This window comes from Benincasa hispida, chromosome 1 (assembly GCF_009727055.1).
Source record: "Benincasa hispida cultivar B227 chromosome 1, ASM972705v1, whole genome shotgun sequence".
NCBI lineage: Eukaryota > Viridiplantae > Streptophyta > Magnoliopsida > Cucurbitales > Cucurbitaceae > Benincasa > Benincasa hispida.
In genome coordinates this window covers 13200766-13210994 of record NC_052349.1, presented here as the reverse complement: position 1 = coordinate 13210994, position 10229 = coordinate 13200766, and positions in this window count along the sequence as shown.

Sequence of the window (10229 nt, the reverse complement as noted above, 5' to 3'; positions counted from 1 at the left end):
CGGTCTTTAGTGGAGTGTCTGACAGTTAACGGATGGTGGATAATGTTATTAAAGAGTTCAATTAATTATTCAAATTAATTATTCAACTATTATTGGAGCTTCAAGCTACAGGTCTATAAGGTCCCCTTGGTAGCTCAAAAGAATTTAGTTGAGAATTAGTTTTTGGGTTAATTTGAATTGTTCAAATTAATAAGAGAGAATTTAATTATATATGATATAATTAAATTGATTCAATTATATATGATATAATTGTCATATTGTATTTGATACATTATTATTTAATTGGAGGAAATAAATATTTGAATGAGATTCAAATAGTTATTAAAATTTAATATAAATATGATTTATATTAAATGTCATAACATAGAGAAAATGAACTATAGTTTATATTTATATAATACAATATTAAAACTATAGATAAAGTGTTATATTTGATATAACATATAGTTTAATATAAATAAGATATGATGAGTTGGTTATCATATTTATTTATATTTATTTTATTAATTTGGATAATTAATTCCTAATTTCTCTTCAACCACCTTAGTGGGTGGTTTAGTAGTTTTAGGGCAAATGGAATAAAACTTTTTATTTTCTTTTCTTTCACACAGACACATTTTTTAGAACTACACTATTGAAGTTTGCTATACAATAGAGAGCAAAAACGTTATGTATTTTCTACAATCTTCTTCCTCCACCAAACAAAAAAAAACCCTCCAAACCAAAATAGTCAGAGCCCATAACTTCTGGACTCTCATCCTAAGTATACCGAAGGCTCTTAGTGGTTGTGTCTTCTATTTTGATTCGAGATTTCTTGAAAAGGGTCTTCAAGCTTGTTGCTGTTTTTGAGTTCATGACAGTTTGAGGGTTTTACACGAAGAAATGTTCTTCAAAAGTATAATCTATTGAACTTTTTTCTTTTCAAAAGCACGATGTAATTTATTTAAGAATGCATATCTTGTATGTTTGCTATAAATTTGTTTTTCAATCAAAATAGAATTTGGATGATCTGCTTCCACTCAAGGATCTCTTTACCTGTGTGTGAGTCATGTCTTGAAGGCAAAATGACAAAAAGGCCTTTTATTGGAAAATTTCATAGAGCCAAAAAATCTCTAGAGCTAGTGCATTCAAACCTTTGTGATCCGATGAATGTAAGAGCCAGGGGAGGTTATGAATATTTCATCACTTTTACTGATGATTATTCAAGGTATGGGTACGTTTATTTAATGCAACAGAAGTCTAAGTCTTTGGAAAAGTTCAAAGAATTCGAGGCTAAAGTTGAAAATGCATTAAATAGAACGATTAAAACACTTTGATTTGATCGAGGTGGAAAGTTTTTGGATTCAACTTTCAAGAACTATTTGATAGAACATGGAATAGTATCCAAACTCTCAGCACCTGGAACTCCTCAACAGAATGGTTTATCAGAGAGGAGAAATCAAACCCTGTTGGACATGTTTCGGTCTATGATGAATTATGCTTCCTTACCTGACTCGTTTTTGGGTATGTAGTGGAGACTGCCGCTTATATCCTGAACTGCGTTCCCTTAAGAGTGTTGTCAAAGCACCTTTGGAGTTATGGAATGGTCGTAAAGCTAGTTTATGTCATTTTAGAATCTAGGGTTGCCGAACCCTAAGAAATTGGAACAACGTTCAAGGTTATGCCTATTTGTAGTCTACTCCAATGGAACGAGAGGTGGTTATTTATATGATCCTAAAGAAAACAAAGTATTTATATTGACAAATACTACTTTTCTTAAGGAGGACCACATGAGGGAGTATAGACCCAAAAGCAAAATCGCGTGGAATAAGCTTTCCAAAGAAACTACTGAATCTTCAACAAGAGTTGTTGAAGAACCTGGTACATCAACAAGATTTGTTGAAGTAGGTTCATCTAGTAGGTCAAATCCACCTCAAGTGTTGAAGGAACCTCGACATAGTGGGAGGATTGTGAACCTACCTATTCATTATATAGGTTTAACGGAAATTCTAGCTATGGTAGCTGATGGCGAAGTTGAGGATCCATTGTCTTTCAAAAAGGCAATGGAGGATGTTGACATAGATGAATGGATCGAAGTCATGGATCTCAAAATGGAGTCTATGTACTTCAATTTAATATGGGATCTTGTAGATCAACCTTATGGGGTTAAACCTATAGGTTGTAAATAGAACTACAAGAGGAAAATGGGTGCTGATGGGAAGGTGCAAACCTTCAAGGCTAGACTGGTGGTAAAGTGTTATACCCAGGTAGAGAGAGTTGACTATGAAGGACTTTCTCGCCTGTTTTCATGCTAAAGTCTATCTGGATCCTCTTATCCATTGCCTCATATTATGGCTATGAGATATGGCAAATGGATGTAAAGACTGCTTTTCTGAATGGCAATCTTAAAGAGACTATTTATATGGTGCAACTCGAGGGATTCATAGTCCAAGGTAAAGAGCAAAAGGTTTACAAGCTTAATGGTCCATTTATGGACTGAAATAGGCATCACGATCTTGGAATATAAGGTTTGATACTGCGATCAAATCTTATGGAATATAAGGTTTGTTGTATGTAGATGATATCTTACTCATTGAGAATGATGTAGGTTTACTGGCTAGCGATCCAATTCTAAATGAAAGGTTTGGGAAAGACTCATTTTGTTCTTGGTATTCAAATCTTTTGAGATCAAAAGAACAAAATGCTTGCACTATCTCAGGTGTCATATATTGACAAGATGCTTGTCAAGTATTCAATGTCGAACACCAAGAGGGGCCTATTGCCTTACAGACACGGAGATACATTGTCTAAGGAACAATGTCCTAAGACAACTCAAGAGGTTGAGGATATGAGATGGGTCCCCTATGCATCTGTTGTGGGCAGTTTGATGTATGTGATGTTATGTACTAGACCTGACATCTGCTATGTAAAGGGACAGTCAGTAGATATCAGTCTAATCTAGGATTATATCATTGAACAACCGTTAAGAATATCTTCAAGTATCTACGGAGAACGAGGGCTACATACTTGTGTATGGTTCAAAGGATTTGATCCTTACGGGATACATGGACTCTGATTTTTAGATTGATAAGGATTCTCAGAAATTCATATCAGAATCAGTGTTCACTCTTAATGGAGGGGTAGCAGTATGGCGAAGCACTAAGCAAGGGTGCATCGCGGACTCCACCATGGAGCCTGATATGTAGTGGCTTGTGAAACTGCTAAGGAAGCCATTTGGCTCAGGAAATTCCTGACTAATTTAGAAGTTGTTCCAGACATGTTAAAGCCCATCATACTTTATTGTGATAATAGTGGTGTTGTGGCTAATTCCCGTGAGCCTGGGAGTCATAAGCGCGGCAAGCTCATAGAGCGGAAGTTCATCTCATTTGAGAGATTGCGCATCGAGGGGACGTGATTGTCACGAAGATAGCTTTGGAGCACAACATTGATGATCCGTTTATAAAGGCCCTCATGGCTATAGTGTTTGAGGGTCATCTGTAGAGTATGTATCTATGGGACAGACCACGGCTAGACTAGGGGCAAGTAAGAGATCTTGTACTGGGAGTGTTATGCCCTAGTTTATTGTTTTGTGTACTTGTATTTTTATTATCTTGTACACCCTATTAGCTTTAGGACAAGTGAGAGATTGTTGGAGTTGATGCGCTAAATCTCATAGGGTCTTATAGTTTGTAAACTTTGTATGAACAAAGTCTTATGTGATAAATAATATATGATATTTTTTTATTCACTTCGTTTATAAAATCTGTGATATTTTAGTTGCATTAACCATAAACCAATAAACTAACATCTAAGGTTATCATTGTAATTTAAACATGTATGTGGAGACATACAGGTGGATCATATTTAAGTGATAATCTACATGGTCTGTAGTATATGGATAAGGCTGGATACCTTATCCTTGTGACACTACGAGTATGACCCACTTTGTCGGTGTTACAAATGTTGTAAAGTGTTAAAAATGATCTAATCCTGATCATTCATGTATTAGACATGCGAGCGGAGATATTCTATACAAAGGAGTTTGTATAAGATCGGACCATGAAATGTTTAGTCTCATTATATAACATTGTTCATAATAGAGACTTTCATTTCACCAGGATGACCATAGGTAACATGACCTTAATCACGACTGAGTTGTGAAGTCCTGCCTATGAGGGCGGTCCTTTGATTTGTATGGGTGAGAATGGCCAGATCGCCAACTCAACAAGCCTACAATTTTGGAGATTTGTTTGATTGGGGAGTTCAGAACATAGCTACACAAAAAGGAATTCACTCTTTTCTCGAAGCAGAGATAAGTTGATAAATTTCTCCCTTAAGGGTTGATTCTGGGTCTTGAACAATGTGGTGCTACACCCTTTCCTGGCCCGAGAAGGGTTTAGTCATAGTAGAACCATGATCTATTGTTCATTAAAGGGATTAGTGGTACTTAAAGAGTTAGATGTAACTATAGGGGAAAAACGGTAATTTGGCTCAACTATACTTACAAGCGATTTTTGAAGGGTCATCGTACTGTTGATTGGTTATATTCAATGGACACAGAAATATATTTGTAGTGCGAAGCGTGCAGCTTTCAGTCTTTAGTGGAGTGTCCGACAGTTAACGGATGGTGGATAATGTAATTAAAGAATTTAATTAATTATTCACCTATCATTGGAGCTTCAAGCTATAGGTCCATAAGGTCCCATTGGAAGCTCAAAAAGATTTAGTTGAGAATTCATTTTTAGGTTAATTTGAATTGTTCAAATTAATAGGCGGGAATTTAATTATATATGATATAATTAAATTGATTCAATTATATATGATATAATTGTCATAATGTATTTGATACATTATTAGTTGATTGAAGGAAATAAATATTTGAATGAGATTCAAATAGTTATTAAAATTTAATATAAATATGATTTATATTATATGCCATAAAATAGAGAAAATGAACTATAGTTTATATTGTATATGATACAATATTAAAACTATAGATTATGTATTATATTTGATATAACATATAGCTTAATATAAATAAGATATGATAAATTGGCTATCATATTTGTTTATATTAAATTTATTATTTTGGATAATTAATTCCTAGTTTTTCTCCAACCACCTTAGTAGGTTGTTAAGTAGTTTTATGGCAAATGGAATAAAAGTTTTTATTTTCTTTTCTTCCACACAGACACACGTTTTTTAGAACTACACGATTGAAGTTTGCTATACGATAGAGAGCAGAAACGTTTTGTATCTTCTTCAATCTTCTTCCTCTTCCAAACAAAAACAAACCCTTCAAACCAAAATAGTCAAAGCCCACAACTCCTGGACTTTCACCCTGAGTATATTGAAGGCTCCTAGTGGTCGTGTCTTTTATTTTGGTTTGAGATTTCTTGAGGAGGGTCCTCGAGCTTGTTGTTGTTTTTGAGTTCGTGACAGTTCGAGGGGTTTACACGAAGAAACGTTCTTCATCAAAGGTATAATCTCTTGAACTCTTTTTCTTTACCAAAGCATGCTATAATTTATTTAAGAATGCATATCTTGTATATTTATTGTAAATTTATTTTTCAATCAAAATGGAATTTGGATGATCCGCTTCCGCTCAAGGATCTCTCGAGTTCCTTCACACTTAAGGGATCATAAACCATGAAACAAAATTGTTTTACGTGAAATTTTTAATGAATCTACTGAAACTTCAACAAGGGTTGTTGAAGGGGTCGATAAATCAACAAGAGTTGTTGATATCGGTTCATCTAGCCATTCACATCCAGCTCAAGAGTTGAGATTACCTAGATGTAGTGGGAGGGTTATGAACCCACCTATATGCTATATGAGTTTAATAGAAGACCAAGACATCATAGCTGATGATGGTGTTGAGGATCCGTTGTCTTATAAACAAGCAATGGAAGATATTGACAAAGATGAATGTATTAAAGCTATGAATCAAGAAATGGAGTCTATGTACTTCAATTCTGTCTGGGCGCTTGTAGATCAACCTGATGGAGTAAAACCATAGGTTGTAAATGGATCTACAAGAGAAAAAGGGGTGTAGATGGAAAAGGTACAGACCTTTAAAGCTAGACTTGTGGCAAAGGGTTATACCCAGATTAACAGAGTGGACTATGAAGAAACTTTCTCACCCGTTGTCATGTTAAAGTCTATTAGAATTCTCTTGTGCATAGCCACATATTATGACTATGAAATATGGCAAATGAACGCCAAGACTGCCTTTTTGAATGATATTCTTAAAGAGACCATCTACATGAATCAACTAGGATGATTCATTAAACAAGATCAAGAACAAAAAGTTTGCAAACTTAATTGGTCCATTTATGGACTGAAACAAGCATCTCGATCTTGGAATATAAGATTTGATATTGCGATCAAATCTTATGACTTTGATTAGAATGTTGATGAGTCTTGTATTTACAAGAAAATCATCAACAACTCCGTAGCTTTCCTCTTGTTGTATGATACTGCGATGACATGACCTGAATCTTGTGTGAGTTGTGAACTCCTACTTATGAAGGCAGTCCTCGGCGAGATCGTCGATTTGTATGCTTAACATTTTGGAGATTCGTCTGATTAGGGAGTTGGGAACACAACTACATAAGGCGGAATTCACTCATTTCCTAATGTCGGGGTAAGTAGATAAATTGCTCTCTTAAGGGCTAATTCCAGGGCTTGTACAATGTGGCCACACCCTTTCTTTGCCCGAGAGAGATTTGATCATAGTTGGACTATGACTTATTATTCATTAGAGGGGTCAGTGGTACTTAAGGAGTTAGATGTAACTTCCGTAACAAACGATAATTTTTGCCCAACTATACTTACGAGCAATTTGTGAAGGGTCATTGCACCGTTGACTGGTTATATCCAATGGACACGGAAATATATCTATAGTATGAAAAGTGCAGTTGTTGGTCTTTAATGGAGTGACTGACAATTAATGGATGTTGGGTAAATTTAATTAAAGAGTTTAATTAATTATCCAAGTACCATTGGAGCTTTATTCTACAGGTTCATAAGATCCCCTTTGTAGCTCAACAGGGATTTATTGAGAATTATTTTTGGAATAATTTTAATTGTTCAAATTAATTGCGGGAATTAATTATATATGATATAATTAATTAAATTAATTGAATGTGATGTAATTAATTAAATTAATTGTATGTGATGTAATTAATTAAATTAAATATAAATGATATAATTAATATAATGTATTTGATACATTATAAAGTTTATTTTGAGAGGAATTAAATATTTGAATATGATCAAATATTAATTATATGAATGAGATTCATATAATTGAATTTAGTATAAGTGTGATTTATATTAAAAATTCATAATTAATTGAGAGAAATAAAACTATTATATTGTATTTGATACAATATAAAAACTGTAGGTTATGTGTTATATTTGATATAACATATAGTTACATATACATATAATAAGTTAGTTATTATATATATATAATTATTAATTAAATTAAATTAATTTAAATTTAAATTTAAATTTAATTAAAGACTTCCTCCCTTTAATTCTCTCAACCAGAACGTGAGGATAGGTGTTGGTTTTGTCCTCTTCTTTCTCAATTCTTTGATGGTTAGAGGGATTTGTTATGAGATTCACAAAAACACACACAGAAAATGAAGATTTTCTTCTTCCTCTCTTAGTTCCTTTCCTCCCTCTTCCCAAATAACCTAGCAGAGCCCACCACTTTTGCCAAATTCTCATTCCAAGAGAATATAGAAGGTTCTCAAGTGGTGATGTCTTCATTTGGGATCTTAGTACTTGAAGATCGAATTGGAAGATCGAAACGTTCGTGATCAGATCGAGGGGCTAAGCAAAGATTATTGGGCTTTATGCGTAGGTCCTTTTTCTTCCTTAATTTTTTTGTGTAAATGTATGTTGTAGAACTTTTTATTATAATGCATCATTTTTTCTTGTTCTGTAAAACTTCAATTTTGTGAAAATAAAATTGGGACCAATCCCTTCCACTGCGAACCTTCATCAGTTCCTTCATATTAAACTTTTATGATTATTTCAGTTCTTTTGAACACAATTTTGTTTTTAAAATTTATATCGGTTTCTTCTCAACTTTCTTACTAGAATATTTGATTTCTCAGACAAATTCTAAAACCAAAAATTAATATTTTAGGTTTTGTTTGGTAACCATTTTTTTTTGTTATTGAAAATTAAGCTAGACACTATTTTCACCTCCAATTTTTCCTTTGTTATCTATTTTCTAGCAACTCTTTAAAAAACCAAACAAAATTTTGAAAACTAAAAAAAACAGTTTTTAAAAACTTGCTTTTGTTTTTAGAATTTGACTAAAAATTGTACTTAAAAAAGATACAAATCATGATAAGAAATGTGAGAAAATAGTCTTAATTTTTAAAAATAAAAACAGAAAAGGAAACGATTGGAAAATAACAACAAAAAATGAAATGATGAATAAACGAAGCCTTAGTGTGTGATTTTTAAAATACAGAGCTTTAGCTTTTATTTCCAAACTTTGAAGGAGTTCCAGTCTTTCATATTTGATTAAATTTAGTCTTTTTAAGTTTAGAAAATTCAGCATTGGAGAGGGAAAGACAAAAGGCTGGTTGGAAGATTGTTGAATGGACAAAATATTAAATAACTTGAACAACAAAAGGACCAAAATAATTATCGTTTAAATGTACAGATGTATCATATTAAATAACTTGAACAACAAAAGGGACCAAAATAATTTAAATGTGCGGATGTATTTAAGGTCAAATCCCGTGATTAGCAGTAATAATTTCATTTATTTATTTTTATTTTTTAAAAATTAAGTTATTTTCTTATTTTCTTTTTTCTTTTGTTTTTTTTACCATGATTTGCATCTTTTTTTTTAAAAAAAATACAATAGTTGAATTTTTAGCCAAATTCTATAAACAAAACCAAGTTTTTAAAAGCTACTTTTTTTAGTTTCCAAAATTTGACTTTTTTTTAAACATTTGGTAAAAGTAGATAATAGAGTAGAAATTTGATGGAAGTAATATTTATGATATTGATGTCGACGAAGTTATCGAGATCTTAATTTTACGAAGATTTCGATGGAAATATCGATATCGATGGATATTTCTAAAAAAAAAAATTTATAAAAACGAATTCAAAAAGTAAATTTTAATTAGTAAATAAACATGTTACAATTTCCAAACATATGTATATTATTTATACTAAATTCATATTAATGGCATTTTGATGATTATTTTTTTGTGTTTAGTGTGTTTTTTTCCGATATAACGGGAATATCAATTCACCTCCATGTCGATGTCAAACTCATGAAAACATGGAAATACTATTGGAGATATTGACATTTCGATGGAAATTTAATACTATGCATGGATGATATTTATAGATTTAATTTTCAAAAACAAAAAACAAAAAATCAAATGATTACTAAACACATAGTATTCGAAAAAGTGTAGAAAGGAATTTGTGGTACTAAAAGTTTCTTTGATTATTTTATAAGCAACATAATGGGATGAATATAATAAAAATTAAAAGCATTTTAACTCCTTTATAAAAAAAATAAAAAAATAAAACGCTTATTTATTAATTTAAACATATATTTTAAAATCTTTTGTTTTTACTTTTTTTTCTTTCCAATTTAAACACATATTTTTTTAAAGAAAAACCGTAATGTAGGCATATTTTCAAAGCCCATTATATTGAAAAGACCGGGCAAAGCACCAACCTGCGTCAACTTTATCGATTTTCAATGGTCTAAAACTTAAATTATAAGTTTACTCTCTTATTTGTCCATTTAGTTTTCAAGTTTTGAAAGTGTCTAATAAATAAAGTTTTTTCCCAACGATTAAAGTAAAAAGATTGACTTTTAGATTTTTTATTATTATTGTTATTATTATTTACATAGTGAAATTACGGTAACAATTTTTTTTTGAAGCATGTGTAGTTACACATACTTGATCTTTATTATTGACTCTCACTTCTCTCAACACTCCTTGCTCTCGATCTTTTTATTCATTTTTGCTTCTTGTTCAATATATTTTAAATTTGAACAAACACATAAGGTCTATTTTATTGGCAATATGAAATAGACCTTTAATATTAATATTGTTGTTTTCAAAACTTATTAGAGAAATATTGTTGTTTTGGGAGTTCGAGGCTAGAGGTCGAACATTGAGAACTCGACTAATGTGAAGGTCGAACGTTGAGAACTCGACGAACAAAGAAAAACTTGGAAACAATACATA